This window comes from Euleptes europaea, chromosome 19, assembly GCF_029931775.1.
Source record: "Euleptes europaea isolate rEulEur1 chromosome 19, rEulEur1.hap1, whole genome shotgun sequence".
Classification (NCBI taxonomy): domain Eukaryota; kingdom Metazoa; phylum Chordata; class Lepidosauria; order Squamata; family Sphaerodactylidae; genus Euleptes; species Euleptes europaea.
In genome coordinates, this window is record NC_079330.1 from 35964492 (window position 1) to 35983864 (window position 19373).

The 19373-nt window shown below is 43.5% G+C and overlaps 1 protein-coding gene across 1 annotated transcript in view; it reads left to right on the forward strand.

Moving 5' to 3' along the window:
* Positions 1-19373, forward strand: part of KSR1 (kinase suppressor of ras 1) — a 180786-nt gene that overhangs the window by 54674 nt on the left and 106739 nt on the right. Inside the window, exon 2 of the mRNA XM_056865314.1 lies at positions 15563-15703. The gene's annotated coding sequence lies outside the window, so the exon portion shown is untranslated. The remainder of the gene's footprint in view (positions 1-15562; positions 15704-19373) is intronic.

Consider the following 19373-nt stretch of genomic DNA (forward strand, 5'->3'; position numbering starts at 1 on the left):
GGGCATATCTGTTGATCCGAGGCTGGTCCTGAGGTTCTGCTTCCCTGCCCCTGGCAAACTATGGTTGTGCGTTTGTGCATTTTGAGGATGCCTTGTTCAAATGTCCCTTGTCTGAGTTTCTCCCTCCCCAGGGGCTGTGAAAATTAAATCTCACAGCTAAGGAAGTGAGCTGGTATCTGAAGAAGTGAGCTGTGACTTACAGAAGCTGCCAGAAATTTTGTTAGTCTTCAGGGTGCTACTGGACTCTTGCTCTTTTCTACAGCTGGGAGCTGAGCATGCATCTCACTGTGTATAGTGCACCATTTCACACTTTGTAATAATTTAGGGGTTTTATGGAACTGGAGGACAACATTTTGTTTTCTTATTATATCTCTGACCAAAGAGTAAAACTTTTCTTGCTTTTTTAAGCCTGTGGAAATGGAGGCAGTTGCAGAGGAAACCAGTTCACGTGTGGTGGGGGATCAAAATTTCCCATAATGGGGTGTGTTGCAGTATGTAGAGCTTGGCCAGAAAACTTTGGTGTGAACATGGAGATATGGGAATGGCCAGTGTTCCTGCTTCTGCCAAAAAGGAGAAAAATTAAATTGTAGGGAATGGGAGAGAATTAAGGGAGGAGGGAGGCAAAATAGTTTTGATCATTTATCATGATGCAGGATGTGTATTGGGTTCAGGGGCAGTCTTGGAACAGGTGGTAGTTCTCTTACCATGCTGCTGAATGAAGTTCAAAGCCTTCTTTCAATTTAAGTGACTGCTCTGTTAGAGGAAGGGAGACCTTAATTTGGAGGAAGGGTCCATAGAGGGTGGCTGGGCACACATACCCCCATTGTGAAATTTTAAGCCTTTGTCACTGCGTTGTTCCTTATAGATTACACCGTTTTCATTACCTTGTTGTCCAGTTTTGCATCACAGGGCTGTTGCACTGTAAGTATGTATTAAACTGCTTTAAAAAATACATTATTTTTCTGATTTTGTAAGTCAGTTTTCTTCATGGTTTGGTTGTATTGCATTGTTACTAATTGTGTAATCTACCTTGAGCCTTAGCAAGAAAGGCGGACTGTAAATGAATTCAGTAATCATTGTTGCTGGCTCATTTTCCCAGGCATTAATGTTACAAAGGAAACTTGGTGTTAGGAACTCTGTGTTCCCTTTATAATACCTTGTCTGGCTTTAGAGAGGCAGAAGAAAGGTTCCTTTCCTTTATTCCATTCTTTATGCTTGTGGACCAACAGGTCATAAGCAAAACAAATTCAATACATTCCATAATACATGGCTGCGGGTTAGTGGTAGAGCATCTGTTTGGCATGGAGAAGGCCCCAGATTCAATCATTGGCACCTCCATTTGAAAGGACCAGGCAGTAGGTGATGTGAAAAACCTCTACGTGAGACCATGGAGAGCAGCTGCCAATCAAAACAGTCAGTATTAACCCTGATAGATGTTGCAGTTATAAAGCAGCTCCACATGGTGTGTTTTTTTAGTGGTTCAGTGACCTGTTCTGTATCTGTGGCTATCGCTTAGCTTTCCTTTTTTCTTTTGTCCTCCCACAATATGCACCACTGAACTCTGCCTCTCTCTTACTTTTTCTCAGAAATAAGTTTTGTAACCACCCAGCTGTTGCAGCCCAGCTATGAAGCTTGGTTAGAAGCCTAGGCAGGAAGTGACAAAACAAGATTTGTTCAGGAGAAGATGGGTGGGGTGGAGCGTGCAGCACCCGGCAAGGCGAGTAAAGACCTTCCCCAAGCGGAAGTGCGTTTCCCTTTTAAACCCTCAGAGGTTTACCTTTTTTAGAATGGGTGTGAGCAAGAAATGCCCTCAGCTTCTGTATGAGTTGCTGAACTCTGAGTGTCTCCCTGATGTATGCAGAGAGGCAGCAAGGAGCCTCTTGGGGATAATTCCGTCATGGGCTCTGCATCTGCAGTTGCAGAGATGTAGGAAAGTTTGCTGTGCCTAGCAGATGCTAATTGGGAGGCAAAGTCTGAGGAGTGAGTCAGGAAGAGATACATTGTGCAGACTCCTCAGAGGATGGAAAAAAGTCTTATGCAGACTTTTCAACAGGTGTACAGTTTGGGAAGTATATTTGGGTTTATGGGTACCTTGTTGGCCTGAATTTCATCCTCTTGGCTAGTTGCTAGAACTGGAGACTACAAAGTCAGACCTCATTTTACCCAGCCGAGCATTTGTTCTTGAGCATGCGTTTGCTGCCTCAACACCTGGGTGCAAATGGGGGCTTGTGCTTGCATGCAGGGTGTCCCTGGCTTGGTCTCTGCCAACTGCAGTTAGGAATAGGGTTGCCAACTGCCAGGTAGTAGCAGGAGATCTCCTGCTAATTCAACTGATCTCCAGCCAACAGAGATCAGATCACCTGGAGAAAAATGGCCTCTTTGGCAATTGAACTCTATGGCATTTAAGTCCCTCCCCTCCCCAAACCCCCCCTCTTCAGGCTCCACCCCCAAAATCTCCCGCCGGTTGAGAAGAGGGACCTGGCAACCCTAAGTTAGGAAGGTTGTCGATCCTGGGTCAGCAGGCGGTGTGGAGCTAGTTGGTTACTCAGAAGTAAATCCTGCTGTTTAATGTGTTTAGGGTTGCAGCCTTTGGAATTAGCCGGCTGATGTTTCGTTACACTTGTGTAGGTATGTGGGGGCCCCAATGTCAATCAATCAATCAATCAATCAAAAACCTTTAATGGCATATAATATCAGGCCAGCACAAAATACCAATTAAAATGTGAAACATCAGATATATACACAAAGTAGGTACAACAATTTACTCCCAGTTCCTTTTTTTGCAAATCATTAGAGCGTTATTAAGGAATTTGGCAACCTCCTCTGTTATGCCTGGAGAAGTATCTTTCAGTATATATTGTTCTTTAGCTTGATCAGACAGGCCCACCAGGTTTGTAAAGATTGGGTCAATATATTTAAGCCGTATATCTGCATAGAATGGGCAACGGAAAAGGATGTGCCAAATTGATTCAACGCTTTTCAGGGCACCTGGGCAAAGTCTGTCATCATAGTCCACTTTTTGGAATCTACCAAATAAAACCGCTGATGGCATAACATTGAATCTAGCCAGGGAAAAAGCTCTACGCAGATGTGGATTTTCTAAAAGATGAAGATACGAGGCTATGCCACCTGCCTTCAGTGAAAGCCCTGGCCTTAAGGGGGACAGCTTTTGTCAGCTGCACTTCCAAGATCTTGAAACTGAATGTCCAAAATTCCACCTTTAATTGCTTGAAATGCTTCCTTTTGTGGAAGCATATACAACTCATCAAGGGAAAGACCCAGTGTGCCTATTTTTTTCTCTATATAAGTTAACCAATTGGAAGATCTAGATTCCAAAAGCATTTGGTGGGGCCCCATAGTTTGCCTAGGGAGACAAAAACCCTTCTTCAGGCGGGGACTAGAGGAACATCTTTGGGGTGGGAGCCTGGCAGCGCTGGACAGGCGGGTTGAATGAGACTTAGGCGCAGGGATCTGCCGGGCACCCTGAGAGTCTCTAGGCAGGGGAAGACGTAGCTCTTATGCAGACAATGGTTTTGTTAAACAGCCTTTCCCAAGGCATATATATGCTCAGGGGCAGTCACCCTGAGGGACTGGAGTCTTTGTAAACCAGAAGTAGGATATCCCAAAAGGAGAGCATGGGAAGATGTTTTGCTTGCTATTAAAAACAGGCACGGTCACATTTCAGAGCCACCCCGTTTCTCAAACGTTAGGTGTTAAAGCCACATTATTTGAGTTTCCAGCCTCTTGTCATAGTCTTTAGATCTAGAAACTTGGTTTTCTGATTTCTTAAAAAATCTGATTGTCAGGATGCTGGAATCTTCCTTCACTACCAAACCCTGAATGCACGGATACCAGTCACCAATCACACAACCATGTGCCAATTGTTAGGTGACTTGTCACTGCGTGGATAGATTGGCCATTAACCAGGTTTGGCAAGCCCCCAGGAAGCGGGCTGCGCTAGACTGAAAGGCTGCCCCTTTTGCGCATGCACCTTGGATCCCACCAGACTTGAAGGGCGCTGATAAGCAAGCAGAATGCCGTCTGTCTGAATCTGAACGCAGTCGCCTGACTGTTGAGGCGCTGAGGCCAATCTCAAGATTTCTGTTCTTGTGCCTTTTAGTAAGCAGGTGAAGTCTAGCTGGCTTGCATTTGGACAGGTTTCAAAGGTGGTGTGGTGTGGGAGGTGGGGAAGGTGGGGTGTAGAGGGACCCGACCTCCATGCTGAGAGCTGCCGCAGGGTCCCCCTGCAATGACCTCCCCCCTGCATTCAGAAGAGGCGTAAGATGCTGGTTGGGAGCAGATGTGCTTCTCCCCCACGCTCTTCTGCCCCCTTTCTTGCCTCCCTGGGCTGCCAGAATTTTGTCCTCCTGCCCTCTTGGCAGCCCCGATGATCTCCCTCCCTGCTGGGTTGGCCAAGGCATCCCTGAAGGAAGGGATTTCCCCACATTGCAAGAGCTCAAGCCCATAAACCGCACTGGGCGAGGTTGTTGCGTTTGACTTGGTTAAACTGTCAGCTGTCTCTCATTTTCATAAGGTCCCTTTGCCAGTTTGGTGTCAAAGTCCAATGAAAACTGACCAGCCCAGGCAAAAACGGTGTTGCGTAATGCCAGGGCGCTGGCCAGAACGTCATGTTTACAGTGTCTGAGCTTCAAATGTCGCTTGTGCTTGGAGATGTAGACTGTGAATCTCAGGGCAGGGGGGATGTGTTTCCATCTGCCTCCCCCCACCAAAGCAAAGACAGTTCACTGATGAAGCTGAAGGGGAGGCTTCATTATAGGTCTTTGTTTTGCTTTAACAGGGAAGTTAAAGGAGACCTGACTGGCTTATAAAATATGAAAGGTGTGGGGAAGATGTATTAAGCATATTTCTCCTAACACCAGAATTTGGGGTCAGCCAGTAGAGTGGATTTTCAGTAGATTGAGGGCAGACAAAAGGAAAGATTTATTTGTTGTCAGAACAGCATGGGGTAGTGGTTAGAGTGTCTGGGAGACCCAGGTTCTAATCCCCATTCTGCCGTGGAAGCTTGCTTGGTGAACTTGGGCCAGTCATGGTCTCTCAGCCTAACCTACCTCACAGGGTTGTTGAAAGGATAAAATGGGGAAGAGGAAAACAATGGGTCCCCAGTGTGAAGAAAGGCAGGGTATAAGTGGAAAAAAATTAATTTGTTGCACAAGCTCCAGTGTTGGTTTAGATACAATTATGGAGATTTATAAGTCTGTTGTAGGTTGTTAATCATGGTGGCTAAATGGAGCTTCCATGTTCCAATGCAGTGCTTCTCAGAATTGCAGGTTATGGTAGCAAATAGCAGGAAAGTGCCGTACCTCATGGTCTTTCCAGTGATACGTGGTTGGGCCACTGTGGGAAATTAGATATTGGAGTTGGTGGGCCTTTGTTCTCATCCAGCAGGGCTCTTGTGGTGGGCTCGGTTATTCAGAGCTTCTTTGTCGGTTTGCTTCTGATGAAACTGCACAGCACAATCATTGTAAGGCACGGTTTGTCTGTGCTGTTTCTGACTGCTGTCTTGCTGCTCTTGACATGGACTTTTTTACTTTCATTGTATCAGACCAGAAATCTTTCTCGTCCCTCCTTTTTTTAAAAACCCATTAAAATTCTAGCAAGCTCTTTGGAGACCTGAGAAAGTAACTGTGTGGGATGTGACAAACCCAGCGTGGCCGCAGAAAGCTGCCGGTTGACTCAGTGCCAGCTTGTGTGCAGAAAAACAGTCCAGAGTGGCACCTGCCATTATCTCTTACAAGCTGGGGTTTGGGGTGGTGGTGGAGGGGGGGCTTCTGGTGTGTGTTTGTGTGTGTGTGTGTGGGTAAAGTCTGTCAGTCAGTGCTCTAGAAGTTAGTGTCAGATGAATATAAGAAAGGCCATGCTGGATCAGACCAAGGTCCATCAAATCCAGCAGTCTGTTCACACAGTGGCCAACCAGGTGCCTCTGGGAAGCCAACAAACAAGACGACTGCAGCAGCATTGCCCTGCCTGTGTTCCACAGCACCTCATATAATAGGCATGCTCCTCTGATCCTGGAGAGAATAGGTATGCATCATGACTAGTATCCATTTTGACTAGCCATGAATACCCCTCTCCTCCATGAACATGTCCACTCCCCTCTTAAAGCCATCCATGTTGGCAGCCATCACCACATCCTGAGGCAGGGAGTTCCACAATTTAACTGTTTAAAATACAATGTTTAGTGCACAAAGATTGATTAAAGAAAGGAAGATCAGCAGGGGGCAGCAAGTGTGAGAGTTAGATAGAAAGGTTGTGATCCTTCTCCCTTCTCTTCCTGTGTTCTTGTTTGTTCCCATAATGCACCCCTCCCCTTCCTTCTAGTTACAGTGAAAGAGAGGAGTAACAGGCCGCATGTTGCCCTGTTAGTTATGGACCCTAGATAGAAATAAGCCTGTCTCCAAGTTTGTGATTTCTGAATAACCTCACTTTGTTTAGTCCTTAATCAGACTCAGGATCATTCTTAAGAAAAACTCCATTTCCTTCATGGTAGCAGAGGATGGTTGTGGATTGATCTCTGGGTAAAGGAAAGGGCTCACGAGAGGCAAGATGGCCTCCTACAATAATCAGCATGCTGCTGTGATAGAAAGACTGAATGAACAGAACAAATCTCGCTTCTATCTTGGAACATTGCGGGGTGGGCTGCTAAATCATATGACAGGGGTTTCTTAGAATATTGAACCCAATTCGACATAATTTTACTGCAGGAAACATGGATGCTAGAAGATTTTGACATCCCAAACTATACTGCATTTTTCCCCCCAAGCTTCTCCCAGTACTAAGGGTGGGAGACCCTCTGGTGGGTTGGGTATCTTTGTTTCCACTTCCTTAAATGTTTCGGTAGAGGGAATTCATCTGGTGAACAACTGGGGTTTGGCAGTTCTTGTTAGGTTTTCAGATTGCTCTGTTGTATGTCTTAATTTATATTTATCTCCTTATCGTTCTCAGGCGCAAATGGACGCCTCTTGGCAAAAAACAGAATCAAGTATTGTTTATTGCATGCATAAATATCTTAAAGCTATGTTGATAGTTGGTGGCGATCTTAATGCAAGAATGGGGCATAATGATGAGATGCTATCAAATAAGTATGGTTTTAATCCCTCTGCTGAGGGTGAAATTCATAATGAGAATAAGCGCTGCTCCCTAGATCCGGTGATAAATTATGCTGGGCTGTGTTTAGCTCTGCTGGCCCACAAATTAAATCTTTATATTTTGAACGGAGTAGTGCAAGGAGACTGCCCTGGGCAATTTACCTTTTGGTCAGGCACCAAGCACTCTTTAATAGACTGTTAGTTTCCCAAGATATGTTCAGTAGAGTTACTAAGCTATCAGTTGAAGGGAGAACAGAAAGTGACCATTTACCCCTTAGGCTAAACTGGAGAGGCGGTCACTACCCTCTGCACCAATCATATGGCGTTCATTTTGATCCTGAGTCAATACCTGGTAGACAAAAACTTAAATGGAGTTGTGATCTAAATGAAAAACTTCTCCAATGGTCCAGATCAGAGACCGGTAGATCAGTTTATAGCCAACTATGCAAACCTTCAGGTGATGGAACATCTCCCTAAGATGCATGCACAGAGTTGATTTCCCAGCTCTTATCAAGGGAGTCCACCAGCCCCCATTTGAGAAGACCTCATAATAAATGCTGGTTTGACACTGATTGCATTCAGGCCAAACAGAAGCTCATTAAAAACTTCAAAGATTTCCAAACTTCTCCAAATTCGATTCTGGAAGCAGAAATATTGGCTAGAAAGAAGGACTATAAAGCACTTTTAAGATCTAAAAGGTTGATGAATGCTCAATCCAAATGGCAGGCTTTGATTAATGCTGCCAAGGAAAAGGACAACAGAGAATTCTGGAAATTAATTGCCAGTGTTAATATATAGGGTAATAAGACAAGGGTTAGTGTGATACCTGCCAGAACATGGGAAAATCATTACTCTGCACTGTTTAAAGGAGACCCTCCTAAGTCTTGTATCAAGCCATCTCTTAACAATACACCTTCATGGTATCCAGTCTCAACACATGAGGTTGAACTTTTAATTAATAACTTGAGAAATGGGAAAGCCCCTGGGAGTGATTATGTCACAGCAGAGGTGCTGAAATCCAACGTGGAGTGGTGGGCCCAGATACTTGCGAATCTCTTTACATATATTGATCAGACGGGTTTAATCCCGGAGGAGTGGGGTCTTGCCATAATAATAACAATTTACAAGAAACATAATAGAACGGACCCAAATAATTACAGACCAATTAGACTCCTAAATACCATCTGCAAGCTTTATACCAAGCACCTTGCGTTAAACTTCGCAATTGGATGAATCAGGAGAAAATCATTGACGTTGAGCAAGGGGGCTTTGCACGTGGACTCTTAACCCTTGATCATTGTTTGGTGCTGGATTATTTAATTCAAAAATATGTCCAGCAACTAAAGGGAACCTTGTATGCTGCCTTTGTGGATTCAGTTGATCGTACAAGGCTTTGGGCTAAATTGGGATCCACATCTATAGATAAAAGGCTTTTACATTTAATAATTAATCTACATGACAATACCTATATTCAGATAAAATATTCTTCTGATGGTAGACTATCTAAACCAATTCATTCCCAAAAAGGAGTTAGACAAGGTTGTCTCCTTGCCCCTTTCCTTTTTAATTTTTATGTGAATTGTTTAATAACTAATATAGATGTACATGCCCCTAAGCTGGCGGCAGAGAAAAAACTGCCAATTCTTATGTATGCAGATGATGCTGTCCTGCTATCATTAACTAAAGTTGGCTTAAATCCTTCACAAACCAATGTCAGGAAGAAATACTGTCCATTAATTTTACAAAAACTAAAATAATGCGCTTTCATAACAGATTCATGAAATCGAACTGGCAGATTAATGGAAATGTCATTGAGCAAGTCAAAAATTTTATATATTTGGGGGTAACCTTTACCTACAGTGGTAGTTCATCTGGCCATATTAAGACACTGGCTTGCTCTGCAGAAAGAAGTGCTACTGCTATTTTGAAATTCTTCAGGAGGGAGGGAGCTTGGTTTGTTCCTGCTGCTCTAAAACTTTATTCAGCAAAAGTGCTAGCTCTTATGAGATATGGGACACAAATCATCCAATTTGGTAATCTGAAAACACTAAAATTAGTTCAGTCGAAATTCCTAAGATCGCTATTCAACACTCCAAGAGGTATACATAATGTGGTTTTGAGACAGGAGGTTGGTCTATGTATGGTAATAACTGAAATATGGCGACATACCCTTTTTTATTGGTTAAGAGTCCACTTAAAACCTTCGGGTTTAATCCCTATTATGCTTGCTGCAGATCCCTTCCCGCAGTGGTCTCTTAGAGCCATAGACAAGCTAAGATCTATAGGAATAGACCCAGAACAACTCTTAGAAGGAGATTTAAATAAAGCAAAAAGTATGGTACATCAGCGACTTATTGACATCGAACTGCAAACAGAGTATGCCGCCTTACCTCCTTTTTACAAGCACTTGAATCCTAGGTCGAGCATGGCTTTAGCATCATACCTGTCCAATATTTCAAACTCAAATCACAGATGGGCTTTTTCAAGAGCAAGATTTGATGCCTTTCCTCCTCGGTTCTTTATGGTAGATTTCGATGAACCCCTATGTCTATGAGACTTTGCCCCTGCTCGGAAGACATTGTAGAGACAGTTCTTCACGTTTTATTTCACTGTGCTCTGTATGAAGTGGAGAGAAAATGGCTAATTGAACCCCTATTAAGGCATTTTAGTTCCACTGGAAATTCCTTGCATCAGTCAGAGAGCAAAGTTCTGAGATATCTCTTGGAAGATAAGAGTATATGGGTATCACGTTTGGTGGCTAAATTTCTGTATATTGCGTTTATCAAACGTAAGTCACTTATAAACAGTTTAGGTTTCATGTAGGTAGAATGTTATAGCACCTCTAATTTCATTACAGTGTCTATCATTATCCATGGATTTTAATGGTTAATCATGATTAAGATTGTTTATAATGTTTTATACGTTACATGTTTTGGGTCATTTTGATTTCCTTTTAAAAATTAATACCTTTTATTCTGTATATGTGATGGATATTTTACTGGTCATGGACTGTTCCAATAAACTGTACTGATTGTGGCACCTGGTATTTTCAGCAGTGATTTCATTGTAGTGTCTCTCAGTGATCCTCAGAAGTACAGTCATTTCACATTGGAATATGACATTGGAATATGACTTGCTATGTGACATAAAAATACACGCGCATTAAGTTCTTGCCACTGCTTGTTTGTATGAATTCATTTTTTGACTTTGGGGAGGGGCTGTGGCTCAGTGGAAAAGCCTCTGCTTTGCATGCAGAAGTTCCCAGGTTCAATCCCCGGCATCTCCAGTTAAAAGGACCAGGCGGTAGGTGATGTGAAAGACCTCTGCCTGAGACCCTAGAGAGCCGCTGCCAGTCTGAGTAGACAATGCTGACTTTGAGGGACCAAAGGTCTGATTCAGTATAAGGCAGCTTCATGTGTTCATGATTAGTTGCTTTCTAGACTGGCTTCAATCTTCAGTTAAACTGAACTTTTTAAAGCAATAATGGAATTATGAGAAATTAGGTTAGGGTTAGATGTTAGCTTTTTTTTGTGGTGATGACAAACATGGTAGCCCTATATTTATTTATATGCTGCAACAATTTTGTCATAGCTTCAATGAAACTATGTGAAGAGTTTAGGATTAGGTTTTGTGGAAGCAAATGTGGTCATTAAAATACACCACCCTGAAGGCTGGAAAATCCTAGTGTCAAAGAAAATTTGTCAAGGCCTCAACTATTAGACCATTGGTCTGCTCACCACTTTTATCTGGAAGTTACCATTTGGCCTGTTAAATGATCTCAAGAGGAGGTTGGAACAGCCTACCCTTGGCCTGAGACCCTGGAGAGTTGTCACCATTTAGAGTAGAGCTAAATAGTATGACTTGGTGTAAGGCAGCTTTATGTGGCATAGTTCCAGCTTTGAGGCAAGGTGGATCTGCACCAGGCTGGTAATGACTGGGAACCAATTTGATAGCTGCGGTTCTAGTACCCTTGGGCCAGTCACACACTCCTCAGAGGATTGTTGTGAGGATAAAATGGAGGAGAGAATGATGTAAGGTGCCTTGGGTCTCCATGGGGAAGAAAAGCGGGCTATAACTAAAGTTGCCAGGTAGTCCCTGGCAGCTGGTAGGGTGAAGGGGGGTTTACTGATTGCCCAAATAGTAGACCTTCCCGCTTTGCTGTTGATGTGATGACATCACTTCCAGTGCTTGCCAGATCACTGGTGACATCATTGCCACGCTGGGGTAGGCCTCCCCCCATTGCTGGTAAGCCCCCCCCCCCCCGCTGGCCAGCCGAGCAGCAAAGGGGGATCCCCTGCCCCGAGCAGGGCCTTAGCGGCCTTAGGTCTAACGAAAGTAAGTAAATAAAAAACCAAGGGTGCTGGCGGTCCAGTTAGTGCCTGAACTTGGCAAGCTTTCTTCGAGGCTTGGCATGCTGTTCCGCTATAAAGCATTCCTGTCCTGGATTTGTGCCCCTTGCTGAAGCACGGCCTGAGGTGCTCGACCTGTTACCCTAGCCAAGGAAGATGTTTCCATGGCGATGGGGCCTTCTGTGGTGCATCAGTTCACGTAAATAAATCCAGATATTTTGAGGGGTGAAATAGCTGATTGATTTAAATGATTCATGAAAAAGTAGAGTGGGAGACTCCAGGAGGGATGAGCCAGTGGTCCCTATTCTGTTTCTTTTAAAATTTGTTTATATTTATGCCAGTAGTTGTGCTTCTCGATGCTGTACTGCTCTAGTTTTGTAGATTCTTTTCTATTATATTTGGCTGTGGGATGACTTTGTTATATGGTAATTAATACATACAGTGCAGTTGTTTATAGGTATATCAGTTGATGATTTATTTACACACAAGCAATATTGAGAAATGTGCCAGTTTTGCAGCAGAATTTGATACAAGTGCAGCAAAATATGAACAGAACTAAAGAATGAAGGGTTTGATTGGCAAAAGGGGGAAGCAGCACTGAATGAGGGACTTTGGGGTTGAAATAGCAGAGGTGAGAAATTAGAAATCTCGGGAACTCAATTCTAACTGCAGGCTGCCAATAGCCTGGGACCCCATTCTCTGGACTTCTCTTCGTGCTTCCCAGACCCAACCCAAGTCTCACAGGGAAACACATTGCTTGACATGCGTAGGTACCTGGTCCTCTCAGGGATGCAAGAGCCCTCTGACTCCTGTCCTTGCAGAAGCACCCCCCCCCAGCCCTGTCTGTCTGAGGAAACTCTCCCCCCGCCCTTTAAAATGCCTTTGTCTGCCCATACCAATATCTCAGCTACAGTTACAGTGATGACGTGACTGTGGTATGCACTTACCGTAAAAAAATCTGCCTACTGAAAGTGAAATCCTATGGCTTTTACAGTTGCACAAGTTAAATGCATGAAACTAGCTTGTTTTCTTTTTGAACAATGCTGCTGAGGAGTTGAAACAGAGATTTGAATCCGGCTCTCCACTGTCCAAGTTTGGCTGTTCATTGTGCTATCATGGGGCTCATTGAAACGGCTCATTAGTGTGTTTTTCTTCCTGGAGGTGTTTTGCTTCTTGAAAGGTCCATTTCACTGCATGCTTGATCTCTTTTCATTGCACTTAGGGCACCTGACATCTGGCTGCCACATCAGGAGTATCTTTTTCTAAGTTAGCAGAGGGACCATGGCTCAGTGGGAGAGCATCTGCTTGGCATGCAGAAGGTCCCAGATTCAATCCCTGGCATCTCCAGGCGAAAGGATCAGGTGGAAGATGATGTGGAAAAACCTGAGACCGTGGAGAGCTGCTGTAAGTCAGAGTGGACAAGACTGATGTTGATGGACCAGTGGTCTGATTCAGTATAAGGCAGCTTTATGTGTCCGGGCCTTGGGAGACTTTGTTACTCTCTCAGTTTAAGGAGGAAGTACTGTACTGAACCTTGCCATAATAAGCAATAAAATAAAAGTAAAACCTTTATGTGGCTGCCTGCCAAACACCTCCAATAAACACAGCAGCACTCTGTAGAATCTAAAATCAGAGTAATAAAACCACCATTAAAACAGCAAGCTTAAAAAGTACCAGCAGAGTAAGTGCCTTACTCCAACCCCCATTAAAAACAAAAACCATAAATGCCTGAGAAAACAGGGATGCCTTTGCCGGGCACCTGAGTTTCCCCATGCTCAGCACCAGGCAAGCAGCGCTAGGAAGGGGAGTGTTCCCCATATGAGATGCCACAGCTTAGAATTCCCCATACCCTGTAGATACCCTCCAACAATGGAAGCATACTGTTGGTGAAACTGTTGGGACTACTGATGTGATAAATAACAAGCTGGAAATAGAAGAGAGAGAAATCTGTGTTGTGAAATGTTTGCCTAGGCAGCATGGGGCCTAACCAGTCTGTCCATCACACTATAGTTCCCAAGCAGCTGCGTGAGAATTCACATGTGCAAAAAAAAATGCCAATCAAAAAGTGACTTCTTTCCCCTCCCCTCTGAGTGTTTGCCAATGATACTCGCAATCACTGATTCAGTTACAATCTGAGCCAAGGGAAGTTTGACCATCTCTAGTCAGGACTCAGAACTGCTTGAGTTCAAACTCCAGAGTTGGGGCCTCCCAGATGCCACCTGGGGACTCACTGCCCTATTCAGTCCCCGGGCAAAGAGATCAGCCAAACATGCACAGACACCAAATACACCAGGGCGGATGGTGTGCGAGATCTGGGTTTTTTTTTCAGGTCGCATGTGACCAGCCCCATCAAGAGGCTGAAGGCCCACCCTGCCATAGGTGACAAATTTGGGGTGTGGTTTATGGATAGCAAGTTCTGGACAACCGTTATCAAAAGCGTGGCTTTGGGGACCCTTACTTTTACTACTTAGGGCCACTTCTGCTTGAGGTAGTAAGGAGGAAGGTGCCTCCAAGATGGTGCTGGGGCAGGTGAAGCTCTTGAGCTCTGTCACCTTGGCCAAGGAGTGCCTGCCTTATTTATATGATGTGTCCTGCCTGTCTTGGAGAGCCAGTGTGGTGGAGAGGTTAAGAGTGGTGGACTCTAATCTGGAGAACCAGGTTTAATTCCTCATTCCTCCACGTGAAGCCTGCTGGGTGACCTTGGGCCAGTCACAGTTCTCTCTGAACTCTTTCAGCCCACGCGGAGGCAGGCAATGGCAAACCACCTCTGAATGTCTCTTGCCTTGAAAACCCTACGGGATCACCGTAGGTCTGCTGTGACCCAAAGCAATTTACATTGTTCTCCTCTCCTCCATTTTATCTTTACAACAACCCTGTGAGGTAGTTTAGACTGGATTTAAACAAAACCAGGCTACTGTTTGGTTTAAAATGCTAAGCTGTATTATGCGTATTATATGTTATATTTTAATTAATATGTATTCCTTATGTTTTATTTTGTAAGTTGTCTCTCAGGCCAGTTCCCGAGAGAGGTACCATAAATATAAATATTCTCTCTTTCTCAATGTTGATTATATTGAGAATATTTTAAAATTTATGTAGCAAGTTTTAATAGCAACCAAAGTTGAATAGTAATGTGACTAATACAGCAATTATAAATGAATGTTAATATAGCACATAAAGAGTCAGTTTGGTGTAGTGGTTGGAGTGTTGGACTAGGATCTGGGAGACCCAGCTTGAATCCTGACTCTGCCATGGAAGCTTGCTGGGTGATACACTCTCTGCCTAACCTACATCACAGGGTTGTTGAGAGGATAAAGTAGAGGAGGGGAGAATGATGGTAACTAATTGGGTCCCCACTGGAGTGACAGGCAGGATATAACATATATGAGTATGTATAAGATTATGAGGGATGCTAAGAACCATCTGTAGTAGGAGTGAGAGGAAACTCAAAGGAGAGAAAATAAATTTTCTTTAGTTCCATAGCAGAAAGGCGGTCTATAGATGGCAGTGTATAAAACTGTACTACTCTTGGGTATGCCTTACCTGGAGACTCATTTTTTTACCTGGTGCAGCATCACTGTTTTCTATGGGGGGGAAAGCCCCATTTTCTTTTTAACACTTTAAAAAAGGCTTTTTAAAGCCTTGAGGGAGCCGCGGAACCTCTTTGGAGGCACCGCCACCTTGGCTATGCCATCCCCGGTCATCACAAGGCTCAGGAATGATCTGTTATTGCTCTATTCAGTTTTATTAAGATGAATATTTAAAGGATTCAGAGTGCAAGGAAGAGAATGAATAATTATTTATATTACTTTATTATCTTTATTTGCAGTGTATATATTTCAGGTATGCAAAACACTCCAGAAATACATTGATCTCTGTAATCATTACAACAGCCCTGTAAAGGAGAGCAATAATATATTGTTGCAGGAGACAATGGGTGTGTATTTTTTCTGAATTTTGTAGAACTTGAGAATAGCGTGTTGCTGAAGTCTGCCTTGGTAGATTCATGGGAGAAGCAGATTTTGAACCAGTAGCTACCTGGCTATCAGTGCACGCTCTTGGCTGTTGCTCTGCACCACTTTAATCTTTTTATTCCTTCTTTGGCAGGTGAAGCTTGTCCGCTATATTGGTAGCCAGCTGCAGTGCAAGCTGAACGTTCCTCTGAATGACAGAACAGTTGAGCTGAACAGCTACCCGAGGTTCAGTGACTGGCTATATCTTGTGAATGTGAGGAGAGACGTTGTACAGGTAAGGCATTTGGTGCTGTGACTCAAAAACGGGCCATCTCATAGGCACTGACTGAATTGTGTACTCCCCTGAAGCAGGGTATGGCTTGTCTCTGTATTTCTGGGCTTTGGGTGGGGGCAGTACTAAATTATGGAATTATTTGTTTTTGCCATCAGCCAAGTACAGGCGGACAAGTTTAAAAGACAGCTATAAATAGTACTAGAATTTGCATTGAGAGTCAGACCAGTGATCTAGTAAAGTCAGTATTGTCTACTCAGACTGGCAACAGCTCTCTCAGTCTTTCACATCACCTTCTGCACGATCCTTTTAACTGGAGATGCTGGGTATTGAACTCGGGACCTTTTGGTTACAAAGCAGGTACTCCACCATTGAGCCCCGGCCCCTCCACAATATTGGCATTAGGACAATCCAGAGTATTCAAGGACTGAACGCTTTATTTGCACCCCATACTATTTGTGGGGCAAGCAGTTTCCTGCTTGGTGCATTTCACTTGTCAGTGAGAGCATTCTTGTTGGAGCCATTTTTCTGGAGTATACTGTTTTTGTATTTTGAGGAAATTTTTACAACAGCTCTGCATGTCAAGGCAGTCTTGGCTCGCACGCCAGGTAAAGGATGGGAAATGATGATACCTTTGCACTGTGGATTCCTAGCTGAGATTTGAGTTTGGAGTTTTTATTATTTTTATTTTTAAATTTATATTCTGCCCTATCCCAGCAAAAGCCAGGCTCAGAGCAACTCACATCACAACCATCATTTCACGATATGGTCCACATTATATCCATATACAAAAATACAATTTAGAAATTAAAACCACAATTCTAAAATAACTCTTTTTAAAAACTCTATAAAAATAGCAGGAAAGAACTAATTACTTCCAAATGTTTTTATTGTACTTCTGGTATAAGTGACAACTCTTGTACTTCATCCCTTAGTGTGACATAAGCATTCCATCAGAAGTGGAAAGATGGTGGCTGAGGTACTGGCATCACTTCCTCATGCTGTCCGAAGTATGAGTCTAACTACACACCATGCTCTTTGCAGGTCTGTCCCAGGTCCTGTAAAACCAAATGTGCGCTGGTATTTCCATGCTGAAATGTCACTCCCAGGCATATGGGAGCCAATTCAGATCAAGAGTGCAGCATGTGGAGAAAGGAAGCTGAGGTCTTCTTCCCCAAACTGTGTTTTCCAACTGGAAACGGCCCCAAGGAGCCTCCACCTGCCCCAATGGAGAAACTTGTATATAGCCCATTCATACATGCAGGTTTCCCCAACAGGGCACACAGCAACACCCCAGAGCATTTTCAGGTTGAGAAACTGGAGTTTACTCTCTGCTATTTTAACCCCAAAATTCCTCTCTTGAATTTTTGTGTGTGTGTATATCTCTTCTGTCAACTGAACCTGTGATTTAAAAAAAACAACCTGCCATCTGTATCATGTGCATGCTCAACTGCCCCACAAGCACTTCCCAGTTTGGGATTGGCTTTCATCGTTTTGAGTTAAAACCAGCATGCAGCTGGCCCCAGTTGATCAGTTTTTGGATTGTACCATTTCATACTTCAGGTGGGGAATAATTTTTTTAAAATCCTTTTTAAAAATCCCTGATTACAAAACTTGTCAATTAGAAGATTCTTGTTGGAGCCTTTGTTCTAAAGTATACTGTTTTTGTATTTTGTGGAAATAATGTATATGGGAATATGTTTAAAATATTTGATCTCCTTCCTGCGGTATCAAATGGTACTGCCATTTGCTTCATATGGACTTACTGCTTGTCTTTCTGTTTTAGTTCTTAATGGAAACACAGGAAGGAGAGATTATCCAGTGCTTATGCCACAGAACTTGGAAAGAATCTCTGCATATGCTCAAAAGCACCTTTACCTCCAGTGGAACACAGATATTCTTTCAGTGTGGCATTAGTTACTCATTTAACTTGCCAACTCTGTGAGGTCTTAGTGTCGCAGCAGAAGTCTGTATGATTTACAATTGCTTGATATTTTGTATACACAGACAATTAAACAGTCCAGTTTTTAAAACAGATCTGGAATGAAATCTAACCTGCTTCAAGGCAGTGAGAACAGGTTCTGTCCTTTGAAGGCTGGTTAGCTCTGGCTAGATGAAGGCTCATTAAGTAGTTTCATGGTGGGGGGAGAGTAGAATCATGCAAGGGCTGGTACAGCCCCGTTCTCAGAGTTGTAACTGCTTCTGCCTCTGTGCCCTGGATCTGGCACTGTGGAACAACAGGTACCTGTTTGCAGGACTGGTGAAAGGTTATATGGATGACACAGCACAGACGTCATGGCTGCTGTAGTAGTGATATTGAAAATTGTAAGGCGTTTGGTTTTATCGTAAACGTTTTATGTAACATACATTGTTTTAAATTGTTTTAGACTGTCAGCCTCTCTGAGCCTGGTTTCAGCCAGGAAAGGGCAGCCTATAAATCGATAAACTGAACTAAATCAAAAGGGCTAAGAGCCTGTGTGGTGTAATAGTTGTAGTAGAATGTTGGACTAGGATCTGGGAAGAGAATGATGTAAGCTGCTTTGGGTCCCCATTGGTGAGAAAAGGGGGGTTATGAATGAAGGCAATAAATATCCAGGAGGACCAGAGCAACGTCCGTTTAAAAACCAAGGCTGTGTGTTTTTTGCATCTTGACATATAGAATCATAGAGTTGGAAGGGACCACCAGGGCCATCAAATCCAACCCCTTGCACAATGCAGGAAATTCACAACTACCTCCCCCCTCCACACCCCTAGTGACCAGAAGATGGCCAAGATGCCCTCCCTCTCATCATCTGCCTAAGGTCACAGAATCAGCATTGCTGACAGATGGCCATCTAACCTCTTCTTAAAAACCTCCAGGGAAGGAGAGCTTACCACCTCCCGAGGAAGCCTGTTCCACTGAGGAACCGCTCTAACTGTTAGAAAATTCTTCCTAATGTCTACACGGAAACTCTTTTGATTTAATTTCAGCCCGTTGGTTCTGGTCCGACCTTCTTGAGCAACAGAAAACAACTCCGCACCCTCCTCTATATGACAGCCCTTCAAGTACTTGAACATGGTTATCATATCCCCTCTCAGTCTTCTCCTCTTCAGGCTAAACATACCCAGCTCCTTCAACCTTTCCTCATAGGACTTGGTCTCCAGACCCCTCACCATCTTTGTTGCCCTTCTCTGGACACATTCTAGCTTGTCTACATCTTTCTTAAATTGTGGTGCCCAAAACTGAACACAGTACTCTAGTTGAGGTCTAACCAGAACAGAGTAAAGCCATCACTTCGCAGGACACTATACTTCTGTTGATACAGCCCAAGACTGCATTTGCCTTTTTAGTTACAGCATCACACTGCTGACTCATGTTCAGTGTTTGTTCTACTAAGACCCCAAGATCCTTTTCTCACACACTATTGCTCAAACAAGTCTCCCCCATCCTATAATTATGCATTTAATTTTTCCTACCTAAATGCAGAACTTTACATTTGTCTTGGTTGAAGTGCATTTTATTAGTTCTAGCCCATTTCTCCAGCCTGTTAAGATCATCCTGCATCTTGGCTCTGTCTTCTACCATATTTGCTACCTCTCCCAATTTAGTATCATCTGCAAATTGAATAAGCATCCCCTCTATTCCTTCATCCAAATCATTTATAAAGATGTTGAACAACACAGGGCCCAGCAC